This window comes from Callithrix jacchus, chromosome 2 (genome assembly GCF_049354715.1).
Source record: "Callithrix jacchus isolate 240 chromosome 2, calJac240_pri, whole genome shotgun sequence".
NCBI lineage: Eukaryota > Metazoa > Chordata > Mammalia > Primates > Cebidae > Callithrix > Callithrix jacchus.
In genome coordinates this window covers 161,968,502-161,986,695 of record NC_133503.1, presented here as the reverse complement: position 1 = coordinate 161,986,695, position 18,194 = coordinate 161,968,502, and the positions used below count along the sequence as shown (strand labels likewise).

Below are 18,194 nucleotides of genomic sequence, written 5' to 3'. Positions count from 1 at the left end.
AATTGAAATCAAGTGTGTATTTTACACTTATGTCACATCTTAGTTGGAATTAGGCACATTTCAAGTGCTCAAGAGTCGCATGTGGCTAGTGGCTACTGCGTTGCACAGCACAATTCTAGACTTAAATTAATATGTAAATTATTGTTTTTGTCAGACCTGACAGTGTTAATGCCAAATGAAGGATGAATATAAGTAATGATTAGGAAGGGAAAATTGATTACTGTTCGATTGATCCATTTCCACAGATGCTGATTTTAGCCTTGTGTTTCAAGCAGGATTTTGTGTTTTTCAATCTTTTCATCTTAAGAATCATTTCAATTAGGGACAGAAACTCTTCTTAACCGTTCTTCTCCTCTCACTAATAAGGAAAATAATGTCGTGGCCCGGCGCAGTGGCTCACTCTTGTAGTCCCAGCACTTTGGGAGGCCGGGGTGGGCGGATCACGAGGTCAGGAGTTCGAGACGAGCCTGGCCGACATTGTGAAATCTCGTCTCTACTAAAAATACAAAAATTAGCCGGGCGTGATGGCTGGATCTGTAATCCCAGCTACTTGGGAGGCTGAGGCAGGAGAACCGCTTGAAACAGGCGTAGGTTGCAGTGAACCAAGATCGTGCTCACTGCACTCCAGCTTGGGTGAGACTCCGTCGCAAAAAAAAAAAAAGTGTCTTCACCTAAATGAATGAGAAAATGGATTTACTGGGAGCAATTGTGAATATGATTTATGCTATTGATGTTAGGCAAAAATAATGAAGTCAGGGAAGGAAGCCAGTAGTACGTGTGGTTCTTTAGCGTAGGGAAAGTATAGGATACAAGGTCAGACAGAGCTTAGTCGGGATTCCAGCCTTTACTATTGCTGGCTGTGTGATTTTGAATAAGTAAGGGGCTTAGACTCTCTCAGCCTCACTTTCCTCATCTGTAAAATAATAACTGTTGTAACACTGAGCATATATTACGGAGACAAGATTAGAATTTAAAAATTACAATTTCAACATTTTAAAATTAATTATTGTATGTGGTCACCAGTCGTTTCTTGCCTGGGCTTTTCTATCATATAGAAAAGACCCATAAACTGTGCTAAAAAACTAACAATGAGTTATGTTCCACTGAAGTAGATGCCCCAGTTTTGTCCCAAGCTTTTGTTCGCACTTACCACCCTTTTGTTTCTCCTTACAACTTTTATAATGAATAGCACCTTTTCTAACACCTGGGACTTTCCTATATGAGGTAAGGCTATTCTTCATCCATGGTAATGTCAGGGCATCTTCACAGCCTCTTGTTAGATAAGTTAGGTAAGATGTCCTTTGCCTTCTCCCTCTTTGTTATTATATAACTTTTGCCTTATTATTTTTTTTTTTTTTTTTGAGGCAGAGTCTCATTCTGTTGCCAGGCTGGAGTGCAGTGGTGCGATCTTGGCTCACTGCAACCTCTGCTTCCCAGGATCAAGCGATTCTCCTGTCTCAGCCTCCCGTGTAGCTGAGATGCCACCATGTCCCGCTAATTTTTGTATTTTTAATAGAGATGGAGTTTCACCATGTTGGCATGGATGGTCTCAATCTCTTGACCTCTTGATCTAGCTGCCTCGACCTCCCAAAGTGTTGGGATTACAGGCGTGAGCCACAGCGCCCAGCTGCCCTATTCTTTTAATGTGTCGAGGGTGGACTTGGAGATAACATGAATGGATTTTGCATCATGATAACAATAGCTAATATTATTATGTGTCAGTCACCTTTCAAGAGCTTTTATCATTTTATTTTAGCCTCATACCCTGTGAAATAGACATTCCTATATCTTCATTTTACAGAAAAGGTGCCAAGATACCACAAGGACTCAGATCCATCTTGGGACTGTTTTAGAGCTAACTGGCAAGTATTGCAAAATAGCCATGCACATGAACATGTGAGCGCCATGTGGAACTTTCTAAAAAGAATCATCAAAGTGCTCCTCATCCACATGTATGTCTTTCTTATTAATTTATGGTGAAAGGAGATTAGAACTAAATTTGGACAGGCTGGAAAATATGTTGTAATATGGGAAAAGGACCTGCTGTGAACTACGAAAAAGATGTTTCCTTAAACTGTACTTGAAAGGCATTCTCCAGTAAGACTTCCCAAGCTACCTAATCTTAGATTCTCTCCCTTGTGATAACTGCACCCTGGGAAAACTATCTTGGTAGTTAGCATGCCAGCTTGTTATTGTTAGTATTTGGTTTACTTAAATGCCTCCTTCACTAAAGTAGTGCTTCGAAGACAGAGGATGCATTTTAATCCTTTAGGTCCTAGCCCAGTACTTAGTCCATAATAATCTTTTAACAGAAATAGATCTCACCTGCAATGGTCCTGCTTTTCCTTAGGTCACCAGTCTAGTGATGGTAAAAAAAAAAAAGATTGGTTTTTAGAACTTACTGACTTCAGGATCATCATTTGACTTTGTAGGAGTAGACAGCCTTGTAGGCTGTAGTGCAGCCTTTCAAGATCAGCTAACAGGAGAAAATTTTCATAAATATGCAAGAGGAAATATTTCCACACCACATGATATAGTTTGTATGTTCGACCCTCCAAGCCTCATGTTGAAACTTGATCCTGAATGTGGGGCCTAATGGGAGGTGATTGAGTCATGGTGGTAGATTCCTCATGAATGGCATGGTGCCATTCTCACAGTAATGAATGAGTTATGGTTCACTAGTTCTCAAAGAATTTCCCCAAGAGCTGGTTGTTGAAAAAGACCCTGGCATCCTCCACTTTTCTCATGCTTCCTCTCTTGCTGTGTGATCTCTGCACACTGGCTCCCCTTCACTTTCTGCCAAGAGTAGAAGCAGCCTGAAGCCCTCACCAGAAGCAGATGTTGGTGCCATGCTTTTAGTACAGCCTGCAGAATAGTGAGTCAAATACAGCTCTTTTCTTTATAAATTTCTCAGCCTCAGCTATTCCTTTATAGAAAAAAAAAAGGATGAAGACACCACATGTTTGACAAAAGACTTATATCTAGAATATGTAAAGTACTCTCAAAAACTAAACTGTATTGAGAGTACTCTAGCCAGGCACAATCCCAGCACTTTGGGAATACTTTATGTTAGGAGTTCGAGACCAGCCTGACCAACATGGTGAAATCCTGTCTCTACTAAAAATACAAAATTAGCCAAGCATGGTGATGTGTCTTTGTAATCTCAGCTGCTCGGGAGGCTGAGGCAGGAGAATTGCTTGAACCTGGGAGAGGGAGGTTGCAGTGAGCTGAGATTGCATCACTGCACTCCAGCCTGGGCCACAGATGGTGACTCCATCTAAAAAACAAAAGCAAAAACAAAACCCTCAACTGTAAAAGGACAATTACAAACATACATGAAAGAACATTTCACTGATGATAATATACAAATGGCATAGGCCTATGAAAAAGTGTTAATATAATTAGCCATTAGGAAAAGTTTTAAAAAACCAGTGAGATTTTACTACCTACTTATTCAAATAGCTCAAATAAACAATAGTGACAATACAAATTCAAGGATGTAGAGAAAATAGGAACTGTATTGCTCAGACATTGCTGGTGAGAATGTAAAATTCTGTAGTCACTCTAGAAAACAGTTTGATAGTTTCTTTTTTTTTTTTGGAGACAGAGTTTCGCTGTTGTTATCCAGACTGGAGTGCAATGGCACGATCTCGGCTCACCACAACCTCCGCATTCTGGGTTCAAGCAATTCTCCTGCTTCAGCCTCCTGAGTAGCTGGGACTACAGGCACGCACCACCATGCCCAGCTAATTTTTGTATTTTTAGTAGAGACGGGGTTTCACCTCATTGACCAGGATGGTCTCAATCTCTTGACCTCGTGATCCACCCACCTCGGCCTCTCAAAGTGCTGAGATTATCAGAGTGAGCCACCACGCCCGGCCGGATAGTTTCTTTAAAAAAATTATACACGTTAAGTACTGTACGACCCAGCAATTGCATTACTGGACATATCTCACAGAGAAATTAAGATTTATATTCACACAAAAACCTGTACCCAAATATTTATAGTGGCATTATTAATAATAGCCCCAAATCAGCAACAACCCAAATATCCTTTGATGAATAAACAGTGGTACATTCATACCACAGAATACTACTCAGCAAAAAAAAGGAACAACTACTCATATAAGAATGTTGATAGATCTCAAGATAATTGTCCTGAATAAAGAAAATTCAGTCTCAAGAGTAATTGTATGATTCAATTTATGATAAAATTATAAAGATGGAGGGCAGTTTAGTGGTTGCCAGGGATTATGGAGGGATGTGGTTATTAAAAGTAGATGTGGTTATTAAAAAGTAGGTACTATGAGAAAAACCATGTGATGGAACTAGTTTGTTCTTGACTGTAATGATGGTCACATGAGTCTATACATGTGGTAACATTGCATAGAAATAGGTGTGCACACATACACACGTACACGTGTGGATATAAAACTAAGGTTGGTGAACTGTATCATTTATATCGTGTTAAGTTACATAAGATGTTACTATTGGGGGAAACTAGGAGAAGAGTAAACAAGATCTCTCTGTATTATTTCTTACAATTGTATGTGAATCTACAGTTAAGTTTTAGAAACCTAACATATAAATAAACTTTGTCCCATATTATTCCATTACTCCTAATTTTCTCCTAGCTAGTTCAGTTCATTCCTCCCTGCACAAATCATCGTGGCAATTTACACATCATTATAAAGGAGTGGGAGGCATCATTAAGAGAGAAAAAAATTAGCTGATGCATTTGTCCTTGCGTGTCTCATCTGTGTAAATTATCTTCCTCTGGCCGCTATTAAACATAACCCCAGGCAGTCAGCTCTTGAGTCTCCCATCTGGATTAGGGCTCCAATTAATCTTAGAGTCTGAGATAACCAGAAATGCTGCGTGGAATCTCCTTAATATCAGCTGATACCTGTTTAGTGTTGATCACTTAGCTAGACTGTAAATTCCATGAGGTTAATGAAGGGAAACATTGAGGTTAAGGAAGGAAAAATTCCTTGACATAGTTCAAGGTGGTTATTTGGATGGGCTGTAAATAAAAGAATAGCTTAAAACCTGTCTTTGGTGGGGAAGATTGAATCTGTACAGAAAATCCGCACTGATGCAGTGAGGCTTTCTCTGAGACTCTCACTTGTCCTGTCTAGGAAGGTTAACTGAGACCCTGATAACCTTAAAGGTCTATAAAAAAAATTCTCTCTGAGGGCTGCTACCTGTGAGATTTCATCTGCATAATAAGACCACCTTTGCTAGCCAGTTCTCCTCTCTCTCTCTCCCCTAACCTGTCTTGCTACTATAACCCGATTTAACACCATAATCTGGTTATGGCTATGCTCCGAGCTTCCACTCTTTCTGTAACTTCAAGATAGTAAGTATATCAGCTTCTTGAACCCATTTGGGCAATTACTTTATGATTCTCCTCTGTGCAGTCATTTCTTTTAATCTACCTTTTGTCAGGTGATTTTTTCAATGAAACTTTGGAGGTAAAAGGGGACGTTTTTCTTTGGCCCCTACAATAGGAATTCATTCATTCACTTGTTCATTCAACAGATATTGATTTTGTGTCTACTTTGTGCCAGACACTGTTCCAGGTACTGCAGATATGCAGGGGTGTGAGATTAGTAGGTTTGAGGCATATGAAACATGAAGCAGGAAGACAAATTCAGTGATTATTTCAGAAATTCTGGTGAGGAATGATGGTGACTACTAAGGTAGTGGTAGTGGGGTTGGAGAGAAGGGCCACACTGAAGAGATGTTTAGGAAGAAGTTGACAAATTGTGTGTGAAGCCAGAGATCAGGATGACTTCCAGGATTCTGGCTTTGGTGCCTCAGCATGTAAGATAGGAAATACCAGAAGGAATCAGATTCATGTGTAGATGCCAAGGGAAAGTTTCTGCTTTGGCCTCTGAAGTTTCACTGAAAAATTTGCTGACAAAAGGCAGATTAATTGGAGAAAAGGCATACAAATTTCTTAACATATACATGGGGGAGAACCATAGAGTGATCACCTCAACCCCAAGTGGATTCAGAAGCTTATATACCATATTGAGATTACAGGAAGATTGGGGGCTTAGATTGTGACAAAGCAGTTTACAATGGCAAAACAGGTTATGGGAGAGAGAGATAAGAGGAAGCCTCGCTAGCAAAGGTAGTCTTGTTATGCAGATGAAACCTCACAGGTAGCAGCCCTCAGAGAGGCCAGATGGCGAATACTTTTTTCAAACCTTTAAAGTCTTCAGACTCTCAGTTAATCTTTTCTTGTATAGACAAGGGAAGGCCTAAGAAAGAATCTGACTGCATCAATACAGATTTTCTCTACAGATGCAAATATCCCCCACAAAAGGCAGCTTTGCAGGGATACTTCTATTTGCCAGCCCTCTGAACAGTCATAGCAAAATAAGAATGGGTTTGGCATCACGGGATGTTAACTGCTATGTTCTTTGTGTTAATTCGCCTTGTCTTCTTTGCTGCATGAATCAGTTTCTTGGTTGTTGTCTCTGTTTCACTGTGATTTTCAGGAAACCATTTAACTTGTCTTAGGGATTTGAACTTTCTCTTCCCCTGTGTACCTCCAGATTTTCGTCCACTTGCTTTTGAAACATTGAGAACAAAAAGCACTGCAGGATTTAGTTTTATTATATTTGGCTTATTTTAAGACTTTAGCTGCTAAGGCCCCATCTCTAAAATTATTGATTGAGATTTGGTATTCAACAGCTATGAGCAATAAGATTGGATAGATGTGGTTATGTTTTGCTGCACCTATGCTCACTAGGTGTAATAAAGAAGCACTGGGATGGTTATATAGTTTGGCTGTGTCCCCATGCAAATCTCATCTTGAATTATGGTTCTCATAATTCCCATGTGTCATGGGAGGGACCCGGTGTGAGGTAATTTAATCATAGGGGTGGTTACCCTTAGGCTGTTTTTATGATAGTGAGTTCTCACTGGATCTGATGGTTTTATAAGGGGCTTTTCCCTCTTTTGCTCAGCATTTCTCCTTGCTGCCGCCATATATGGAAGAATGTGTTTGCTTCCCCTTCTGCCATGATTGTAAGTTTCCTAAGGCCTCCCCAGTCCTGCTGAACTGTGAGTCAATTAAACCTCTTTCCTTTAAAATTACCCAGTTACAGGGATGTCCTTATTAGCAGCATGAGAACAGACTAATACAGATAGAAATCATGGGACTTTTTACCTTGCTGTTTTGTTTCATTTGCACACCAAAAAATGAATTCAAGCCAATAGGGTTTGCTACCAGCAACCTGTGCTACCAGCCCAAGAGTGATGGGGCCCAAGACCTTCCACCATAGCTCCCATTGAACAACTAGCCATATCTTTGGAGGAGCCTCAGGTAACCCTTGAAGTGGCAGGTAAGAATATTAACTTCCTCCTGGATACAGATTCCTTCCTTCCTTCCTTCCTTCCTTCCTTCCTTCCTTCCTTCCTTCCTTCCTTCCTTCCTTCATTCCTTCCTTCTTTCTTTCCTTGTTGCCCAGAACATGCTTGCTCTGGTCATCCCCATCTAAATCTTTTTCATTTCTCTTGCCTTATTTGACATTTATTCTGTCAGATTCCATGTTATGCTTTATTTAAGATGCATGGCTCAGTTCATTATATTATATGGCTTGTGTGAAAAAGAGAATTCAGTTTTCAGCAGGGATCTCCTCATTAATGCAACTGGCCTTAAATACCTCCCTTAACCTTTTCAGTGGAACTTGTCCAGTGGCAAAATAGTCTTCTTTGGAACTTTTCTTCCAACATCACCTGCTTCCTTCATGGGAACCGTGGTGTTGATCCCAAAGGACTCAATGTTAGAATGTATTCTTGAATGTTGGGACCAGTTTAAACTAAATGGGCTTAAGAAGAGGAAATTCATGTTTGTATGTAATACTGTTTGGTCTTGACATTATTTGGAAAAACAAGAAAAATGGTCACCTGCTGGAACTATGGCCTTTAGTAGTATACTTCAACTTGATTTGTTTTGTAAGAGGGAGGGAAAAAATGGGATGAAATACCACATGTTCAAGCATTTTTGTTGTTTAGTCAGGAGAAAACTCTGGATTGAGCATGTGTATGTTTGATGAGAAGAAAGAAAGAAAAAGAACTAGGCATAATAAATGATCCCCTGATGCAAGCCCCCCAAATTCAGTGGGCATTTTTGGGTGGAGCAGAACCTCCTCCGTCAACTCTGAACATTCAGTGAATCGGCCCCTTCTCCCTTTTGTCAACCTGGAAGTTCTGTTGAAACCCCCTCATCCCCTTCTCCTTACTTGTCTAGTCCTACTTTATACCCACCACTTCCTGAAGAACCCAGCCTTGCTGGTACTACTTGTAGTGGAGCCTCTTATTAATCTCCAAAGGAAAATTTTTGTCTCCACTTAGGTGACAAACAGAGAAGAAGTCACTGTAATACCTTCTTTTCTATGTCTGTCCCCTTTTCTATGTCTAATGTGGCCCTGTGTAAAGAGAAGTTTGGCCATTTTTCTGGAAATCCAGGAAAATTCTTAGGTGAGTCTGAAAAATTAATTCGGATCTACAGTTTAACTTGGCAGAATCTGCAGGTTTTGTTGTCTCTGTGTGGTACAGTGGAAGAGAAACAAGGCATTCTGGGGACAGCAAGGACCCGTGCAGATGAGTCATTGGCTTGCAACCCTAATCATTATATGTATCAGGTAGTGGGAGTAGCTCTTTTGGATCAAGGCCCAGAATGGAACTATTAAAGAGGCAGTGAGGACTTGGGGAGGAGAGATCATACAGTCTCTTGTTTGTTGGAAGGGATGGAGAATTATATGAAAAAGCATTAACTATGAAAAGATAAATTTCTTAGGGTAAAAACAAGAATTCAGCTTTGTTGCAAGGGCATTTAGTCAAGGCAGTTAGGAAATATACTGACGCTGATCCTGCCTCAAGGGAAGGACAGACCCTTTTGGGAGTACATTTTATAACCCAGTCAGGCCCTGATGCCTGTAGGAAACTATGAAAAGCAGCTATGGGTCCCTAGACACCTATGAATCAGCTTTTGGATATGGCATTTATGGTTTCTAATGTCAGTGACAGAACAGAGGAAGCAGAAAGAGCAAAAAGAAAGTACAGCTCTTTCTGCTTCCCACAAAGTGCAGCTCTTGGCTGCAACCTTCAGCTCGCCTCCCACATTGAGTCATCCTTCTGGCTCTTGGCTTGAACAAGGAAAACACAAAGGTGAAAAACCCAGAACTAGGCACCTGAGACACCATGCCTTGGTCATATATCAGTGTGCATACAATACAATAAGAAAACTGTCCATTAGAAGAGGAAATGCCCAGCACTCCAAGGGGAGCTATTGGCACCCGAGCTAATGGTGACCAAAATAGCCAAGCAAGCCCAAGAGTGATGGGGCCCAAGACCTTCCACCATAGCTCCCATTGGACAACTAGCCATATCTTTGGAGGAGCCTCAGGTAGCCCTTGAAGTGGCAGGTAAGAATATTAACTTCCTCCTGGATACAGGTTCTTTCCTTCCTTCCTTCCTTCCTTCCTTCCTTCCTTCCTTCCTTCCTTCCTTCCTTCCTTCCTTCCTTCCTTCCTTTCTTTCTTCCTCTCTTCCTGCCTTCCTCCCTTCCCCCCTTCTCTCTTTCTCCTTCTCTCTCTTTCTTTCTTACTCTGTTGCCAAGGTTGGAGTACAGTGGCACGATCTCAGCTCATTACAACCTCTGCCTCCTGGGTTCCAGCAATTCACCTGCCTCAACCTTCTAAGTAGCTGAGATTATAGGCACTCCCCAACATGCTTGGCCAATTTTTGTATTTTTAGTAGAGATGGGATTTTTCCATGTTGGCCAGGCTGGTCTTGAATTCCTGACCTCAAGTGATCCATCTGCCTCGGCCTCCTAAAGTGCTGGGATTACAGGTGTGAGCTACCGTGCCCTGCCTACGGGAGCTACTTTCTGTTTTGATCCATTACAATGGGCCTCTGTCACTTCAAAGCTGTATGATCATGGGGATAGATGAACAAGCTCATAGATGTTGTTTTACCTATCCTTTAAGCTGTTCTTCAGGGACTTTTGTTTCTCATGTGCCTTTCTTATCATGCCTGAATGCCACACTTTCTGGTTGGGAAGGGATCTGTTGACTCAAGTGCAAACAGTGGTACCTTTTGGAAATCACAAGGCAGATGAGGAATTGTTCCTACTCCTTTCCTGTGGTAGGGGAGGAAAGTCAGTGGGGGACTTATATAGCTTACCTATTGAAATAACCTCCCAAGTTAATGCTATGGTGTGGGACACTGAAGTTCCAGGCAAAGTGTTAAATGTTCCTCTGGTTTGCATCCAACTCAAGTCTGGTATCCTGTACCTCTGGAAGAGACAATACTCCTTAAAGCCATAGGCACAAAAAGGGATCCAATCATTAATAGCCAAGTTTTTGCAATTCGAGTGGTTAAGGCCCTGTGAGTCTCCTTGTAATATGCCAATCTTGCCTGTTAAAATGCCAAACGGAGACTATAGAATTGTTCTAGATCTTCAAGTTGTCAAAAAAGCTGTCATTTCCATACATCCTATTGTGCCCAATCCCTACATGTTGTTAGCTCAGGTCCCTGAGGATGCTAATTGGTTTACAGTCTTAGATCTTAAAGATGCTTTTTCCCCCCCTCCCAGTACACCCTGATTCACAATTTGTCTTTGCTTTTGAATGGACTAACCCCAATAGTCATTTGGTTTCTCAATTAACTTGGACAGTTCTTCCCCAGGGGTTTAGGGACAGCCCTCATCTGTCTGGAAATGTATTGGCTAGAGAATTAAAAATGTTACAGTTAAATAAGGGCATTATTATTCAATATATGGATGACTTGTTGGTTGCTAGCCCAATCAAAAGATGGAAATGCCATTAAGTTGCTAAATTTTCTGGGAATGAATGAGGTCTTGCCACACAAGGCCCAGATTTCAACTAAGAGGTTAAATACTGAGGATATGTTCTAACTCCACATTCTGCCATTTATGGGTGCCTGGATTTGGGTACATGACCAAGTCTTTATATGAGGCCCTAAAAGGAGCAGATATAGATCCCTTTGAATAGGATAGCAATTATAAATATGTGTTTAAGGCTCTGAAGGAGAAATTGGGATCAGCTCTAGTATTAGGGATTTCTAATCTTGATAAGTTGTTTTTCCTTTAGGTGGCTAAAAAACAAGGAACCACCCTGGGTGTCATTGTCCAGAAACTGGGCGATATCCTCCAACCGGTAGCATATTATTTTAAACAATTAGACCATGTAGCTTCAGGATGGCCTGGATGTCTCAGGACAGTTGAAACAACTACTTTTGGTAGATGAAGCCAATAAAGTGTCTTTGGGACAACATCTGGGGGTTTTAACCCCATACCAAGTATGAAGAGTCCTAGAAGTTAAAGGACAGAGCAGATGACAGGGGTATGCTTATTGAAATATCAGGTTTTGTTGCTACACACTCCTGATGTAACTCTTAAGTATGCCAGACTTTAAATCCAACTGCCTATCTGCCTGATCCCCCAGGCACCCTAGATCATTCTTGTTTACAAGTTATGGAGCAATTTTATTGCAGCTGGCCAAATTTAAAGGACAAGCCTCTAGATAATCCTGAAATAGAATGGTTTAAGGATGGATGTAGCTTTGTGCACCAGAGAAACAGAAAAGCTGGGTATGCAGTTATTAGTCAACATGAGGTAATTGAATGGAAGCCTTACCAGCTTCTACTTTGACTCAAAAAGCAGAATTAATAGCTCTTTTTTTTTTTGAGGCGGAGTTTCACTCTTGTTACCCAGGCTGGAGCGCAATGGCGCCACCTGGCTCACCGCAACCTCCGCCTCCTGGGTTCAGGCAATTCTCCTGCCTCAGCCTCCTGAGTAGCTGAGATTACAGGCATGTGCCACCATGCCCAGCTAAGTTTTTGTATTTTTAGTAGAGATGGGGTTTCACCATGTTGACCAGGATGGTCTCGATTTCTTGACCTCGTGATCCACCCGCCTCGGCCTCCCAAAGAGCTGAGATTACAGGCGTGAGCCACCGCGCCCAGCCATTACTGGCTCTTACTAGAGCCCGGCAATTGGAAAAGGGATTAAGAATCAACATTTATACTTTCTGGTACTTCATGCTCATGCTGCTATCTGGGAGGAAGGCGGACCCCTAACTGTTAAAGGCTCCCCTGTGAAACATCACTAGGGAAACTTAAATCTATTAGATGTTGTTTTGCTGCACAAGAAGTAGCTGTAATCTGTTTCAGAAGGCATCAAAAATGAGACTATAGTGTGACAAAGGGAAACTCCTTTGCAGATGCTGCAGTTAAAGCCGCTGCATTAAAGGAGCCAGTTGGACTTGCAGGCATATTAGTACCCACCAGCCCGGTAATGACAGAACCGAAATATACTGAGAGAAATAAGAATGGGCTAAAGATCAGAGTTTAATTGAAGATCTTTCTGGCTAATCAATGACAACAAACTGTTGATACTGGGTGCTAATCAGTGGAAAAGAGTTAAGCATTTGCATGATTCTACTTATTTGAGAAGAGATTCCCAATTTCAGTTAATGCCTCATATTTTTATAGTAAAAGGTTTATTTAAAACAGTAAAGCAGGTAACTCAGGCCTGTGAACTCTGTGCTCAGAATAACCTGAATAACCAATCTTTACCTCCTTCTTCAGTAAGGCCTGTTCAGCTTAGGGGAACATACCCCAGTGAAGATTGGCAAGTAGGCTATACTCAGATTACCCTGTGTAAAGGGTTTAATATTTAGTTATTCACTGACACCTTTAACAGTTGGATCAAGGATTAAATAAGGGCATTATTATCCAATATATGCATAATATATTACCTATATATTAACAGACCCTTCCCAGTCTGGAAAGGCAACTGAAGTTTCTAAACTGCTGTTTAAGGAAACAGTTTCTAGATTTGGGTTGCCTAAGGGATTGCAGAGTGATAATGGCCAATCTTTCACAGGGACAATACTCCAAAACACATCTTCAGGCCTAGGAATTCAGAACTGCCTTCCTTAAGTGTGGAGACCACAGTCTTCAGGGAAAGTAGAAAAAGCCAATCAAACACTTAAAAAAAAAATCTTGATGGCTGGGCACGGTGGCTCAAGCCTGTAATCCCAGCACTTTGGGAGGCCGAGGCGGATGGATGATGAGGTCAAGAGATCGAGACCGTCCTGGTCAACATGGTGAAACGCCATCTCTACTAAAAATACAAAACATTAGCTAGGCATGGTGGCGCGTGCCTGTAATCTCAGCTACTCAGGAGGCGGAGGCAGGAGAATTGCCTGAACCCAGGAGGCGGAGGTTGCGGTGAGCCGAGATGGCGCCATTGCGCTCCAGCCTGGGTAACAAGAGCGAAACTCTGTCTCAAAAAAAAAAAAAAAATCTTGCTAAACTATAACAGGAAACATCAGCAACCTGGCTGTCTTCGTTGCCTGTAACCTTGTTATGGGTTCCAAATCTGCAGCTCTGTCCTTTTGAAATAATGTATGGAAGGCCTTTCTTCCTTTTTTTTTTTAAAGACGGGGTTTCACTGTGTTGGTCAGGCTGGTCTTGAACTCCCGACCTCAGGTGATCCACCCACCTTGGCCTTCAAAGTTCTTGGATTACAGGCATGAGCCACCATGCCCGGCCCAGTCCTTTCTTAACTACAGACTTCCTGATAGACCTAGATACTTTCAAGCACAAAATTATGTAATCAATTCAGGACAAGTGCAAAAGACACTCCTTGAATATGGAAACCAAAGACTCCTTCTGCTATTAAGGAAGAGAATTCTATTATAACCCAGCTGGGAGATTGTGTCCCATTGAAAGCTTGGGAGGAAAGATCCCCAGCAGACCAACTTTCCCCAAAATGGAAGGGACCCTAGAAAGTTCTTAGTATTTCAACTGCAGTTAAACTTCTAGGAATAAACAAGTGGATCCACTTATCTCAAATTAAACCTGTCTCTTATGACATCCCACAGTCCAACGGAACACAAGAGACTAATCCCACTTATTCCTGTGAATCAACCAGTAACCTCCAGCTCTGGTTCAGAATAAATAAAAGGGAGTGGTAACACAAAGATATGGATTGGCATCCTACTTTGGAGTATAAGTTGGAATCACACAGAGAGTAACTTATTTGCTGAAAGGGAACAGACTTTAACTTCTCTACATAATCAGACAAACTACTGGGTATGTGGAGAATTGCCACTTTCCTCTGCTTCTGGGTTCCCCTGGCATATTCAAGTGGCCAAGCTGAGTTTATGGGACTCTATTATGATTGGGAAATGGAATATTATAGACATAGTCTCTCTTTTCCTGTGTACCATAGCCACAGAGGCCTTGGACCTTTCCTCTCTTATGGAGAGACAAAAAGCCACTTTTTCATATAATTAGGAAACAGCTAAACTCCACCCCAACTTTAGGTTATACTATACCTGACGGGCTTAGGCAGATGATGGCTGTTCAAGTACTGATACCATGCAAAACACCTCTATGTTTTGAAAGGTGCAATAGCCGGGTGCGGTGGCTCACGCCTGTAATCCCAGAACTTTGGGAGGCCGAGGCGGGTGGATCAGGAGGTCAAAAGATCGAGACCATCCTGGTCTACATGGTGAAACCCCGTCTCTACTAAAAATACAAAAAATTAGCTGGGCATGGTGGCCCGTGCCTGTAATCCCAGCTACTCAGGAGGCTGAGGCAGGATAATTGCCTGAACCCAGGAGGTGGAGGTTGCCGTGAGCCCAGATCGCGCCACTGCACTCCAGCCTGGGTAACAAGAGCGAAACTTCGTCTCAAAAAAAAAAAAAGAAAGGTGCAATAATAGTCACCACCATAATGGAACACATTATATAGGATGGTTACTGCCTCAACAATGTAATAAGACCCTTCTTTTGACAGACCATGGGCAGGCCCGGTGGCTCACCCCTGTAATCCCAGCACTTTGGAAGGCCAAGGTGGGCAGATGACCTGAGGCCAGGAGTTCAAGACCAGCCTGATCAACATGGAGAAACCCTGTCTCTACTAAAAATACAAAATTAGCTTGGCGTCGTGGCACATGCCTGTAATCCCAGCTACTTGGGTGACTAAGGCAGGAGAATTACTTGAACCTGGGAGGCGGAAGATACTGTGAGTAGAGGTTGTGCCACTGCACCCCAGCCTGGGCAACAAGAGAAAATCCCTGTCTCAAAAACAAAAAAATGAAAAAACAGACCATATTTGGTTGGGATGGCAACATAATTCATGAAAAATGGTACCCTTCCCCTTGGGGATGGTTATGGGCTGTGCAGCTCAAGGCTGGCCATCCTTATCTCCCAAGTCATATCCTCACTAAATTGGACTCTGCCTTGTCTAACTGGGAAATTGTAAAGGCTCGTCATACGTAACAAAAATGGGCATTTTTTCGTGGTTCTACCTGATGGCTATATTTTCCCCACAGGCAGCCATGATGGATATTGAGCTGCAAGTTGAATCCCTAGCCACGTGCATGGCTGCAACTTTCAATATTACTTACCATGCCCTTATCTTCCTAACTTAGGAAACTTCTCAGACTAGGCAGGTGACCTTACAAAATTACATGGCTTTAGACTTTTTAACAGCAGCCTAAGGGGAAACTTGTGCTTTGATCAAAACCAAGTGTTGTGTGTATGTTCTGGACTATATATGTAATATTACCAGTCTATGAAAGCTTTAGACACTCATCTCTCTGCCATCAATGTGCTGTCAGCTGACCTATATTACCTTGGTTCCAAAAACTGCCCAGTTCTTGGCAAGCCTTTCTGTTTAGTTTACTTGGGATGATTTCGTTTGTTTTCTCTTGCTGTTGTAAAATATATTGTGGTTGTACTTTTTGTGTAGGAATGCAAGATAAACTTACTCGACGATTTCTTAAATTGAACACTTGTTAATTTTCCAGATATAACCTTTTGTTGGGATTCAGAGATACAAATGACCCTCACTATACTGACGCTTTCTTTTTTTCTTTTTTTTTTTTTTTGAGACGGAGTTTCGTTCTTGTTACCCAGGCTGGAGTGCAATGGCACGATCTCGGCTCACCGCAACCTCCACCTCCTGGGTTCAGGCAATTCTCCTGCCTCAGCCTCCTGAGTAGCTGGGATTACAGGCACGCACCACCGTGCCCAGCTAATTTTTTGTATTTTTAGTAGAGACGGAGTTTCACCATGTTGACCAGAATGGTCTCGATCTCTTGACCTCATGATCCACCCACCTCAGCCTCCCAAAGTGCTGGGATTACAGGCTTGAGCCACCGCGCCCGGCCTACTGACACTTTCTGACTGAGCTTCTCTCTACCCTGAATACAAGAGATCCTAATAGTTGCATAGGAATATCATTGCCCCTGTTCAGCATGAAGTTACAGAAGATGGATCTTCATTCCATTGCAACCCTTAGGATTACTGGTCTTCTTGTAAAAGGGATGGGGGAAATATGTCAGAAGCATTTGAAACAGAGTGACTCCATCTTGAATGAGGGGTCGGAATAATAAGGCTGGGACTTGCTGGGCTGCATTCCCAGGAGGTTAGGTATTCCTAGTCTCTAGATGTTTATGGTTAAGGGAACAGATTAAAAATGTTTACTAAACAGACCCAGACCCAGGAATGTCTGATATCCTGATATATTGAAAACAAAGACATTCCCAATTTTGCTTTAAACATAATAATATCAATTCTTGCAAAACATAGTAATTTAGAAAATTAGTCATTTTTCATAAACCCTTGTAGTAGAGCACATCTCCCTGTGATTTTTTATTGTTGTTGTTATTCTGTATATAAACTAGCATTGTATCTAGAGTGGGTGCATTCCTCCTCTTACTTTTGGGAATGCCCTGCTCTGCCTATGGACTATTTCACTCCTTCACTTTCTTAATAAACTTATTTTCACTTTGCACTGTGAACTCACCTCAAATTCTTTCTTGTGCAAGATCCAAGAACCCTTCTTGAGGTCTGGATCAGGACCCCTTTTTGGTAACTGCAGCAGAAAGAGCAAATTTAAATATATTGTTCTATATCCTCTTCTTTTTTTTTTTTTTTTTTTTTTCCTGCCTCAGGTTTATTTGTACAAATAGCACAGGAGGACCCCAGCCCCATGCAGATGGCAGCCCCAGGGGAGTTACACCAGTCCTTCTGTCCTCGCATTGGCAGACAAAGATATCTATTCTGAAGCCTTTGTAGGGGCCTGGGCACCTTTGAGAGCCTGAGCTGGAACTGAAACTGGAGCTGAAGCCTGGGCCTTGGTTTGATCCTTGGTCTTGGCCTTGACCTTGACCTTTGGCCGGCAGAGCCTGAGCCCCTTGGCAATGCGTGCCCGAGCACGCTTCCCAAGCTTGGGGTGGGCAATGTAGGCAAGTCGATCGAGCTTGCGGCTGACACCCTTTGGGATCTTGGGCTTAACCTCCTTGGGCTTTACGAGGGCCTTGATGGCCTCAGCTCGTGCACTCATGGCCTTGGCATTGTTGGCCTGCATCTTCTTTAGGCCCTTCCTGTTGTGCTTCTTGGCAAAGCGCATGTTCCTCAGGAACTTGGGGTCCACCCCCTTAAGAGACTCATATCTTTGTGATCGGGGTTTCTTGATACCATTTCTGTGCCATTTTCGGGACTGGTTGTGTGTGGTGTGGTTCTTGGACTTGGCCATGTCTGCACCCAAGCCGCGGTTCCCGAAGCTCCTCTTTTTTTTTTTTTTGAGATGGAGTTTCACTGTTGTTACCCAGACTGGAGTGCAATGGCACAATCTCGGCTCACTGCAACCTCCACCTTCTGGGTTCAAGCAATTCTCTTGCCTCAGCCTCCCGAGTAGCTGGGACTACAGTCACGCACCACCATGCCCAGCTATTTTTTTGTATTTTTAGTAGAGATGGGGTTTCACCATGTTGACCAGGATGGTCTCAATCTCTTGACCTTGTGATCCACCTGCCTCGGCCTCCCAAAGTGCTGGGATTATAGGCATGAGCCCGGCCTATGTTCTTTACCAGTCTCTTAGTTGCAAGAATAGATCAGTTCAGTTAAACAGCTATGTCCCATTCGAGGAGGTGGCATTACAGATGGGCTAGGCCTCTATATACGAGGTGGGCAAACAGATTTTGAATAAAAGGTGTTTCTATGGAAAGAGAAGAAAAACAAAGGTTAATATCTAGTGTAGTCGATACTAGTTTTTTTTGAGACTCTGTAGTTCTTCAGATTGCAGTGTTAATATGACAGAGCCTCTTGGTTATATTTTAAGTCAGGCATTGC

General features: G+C 42.2%; 1 pseudogene; it reads right to left on the bottom strand.

The window, feature by feature from the left end:
* The window catches only part of LOC100399388 (S-adenosylmethionine decarboxylase proenzyme pseudogene), a 33,984-nt pseudogene that overhangs the window by 565 nt on the left and 15,225 nt on the right, over nt 1–18,194 (bottom strand).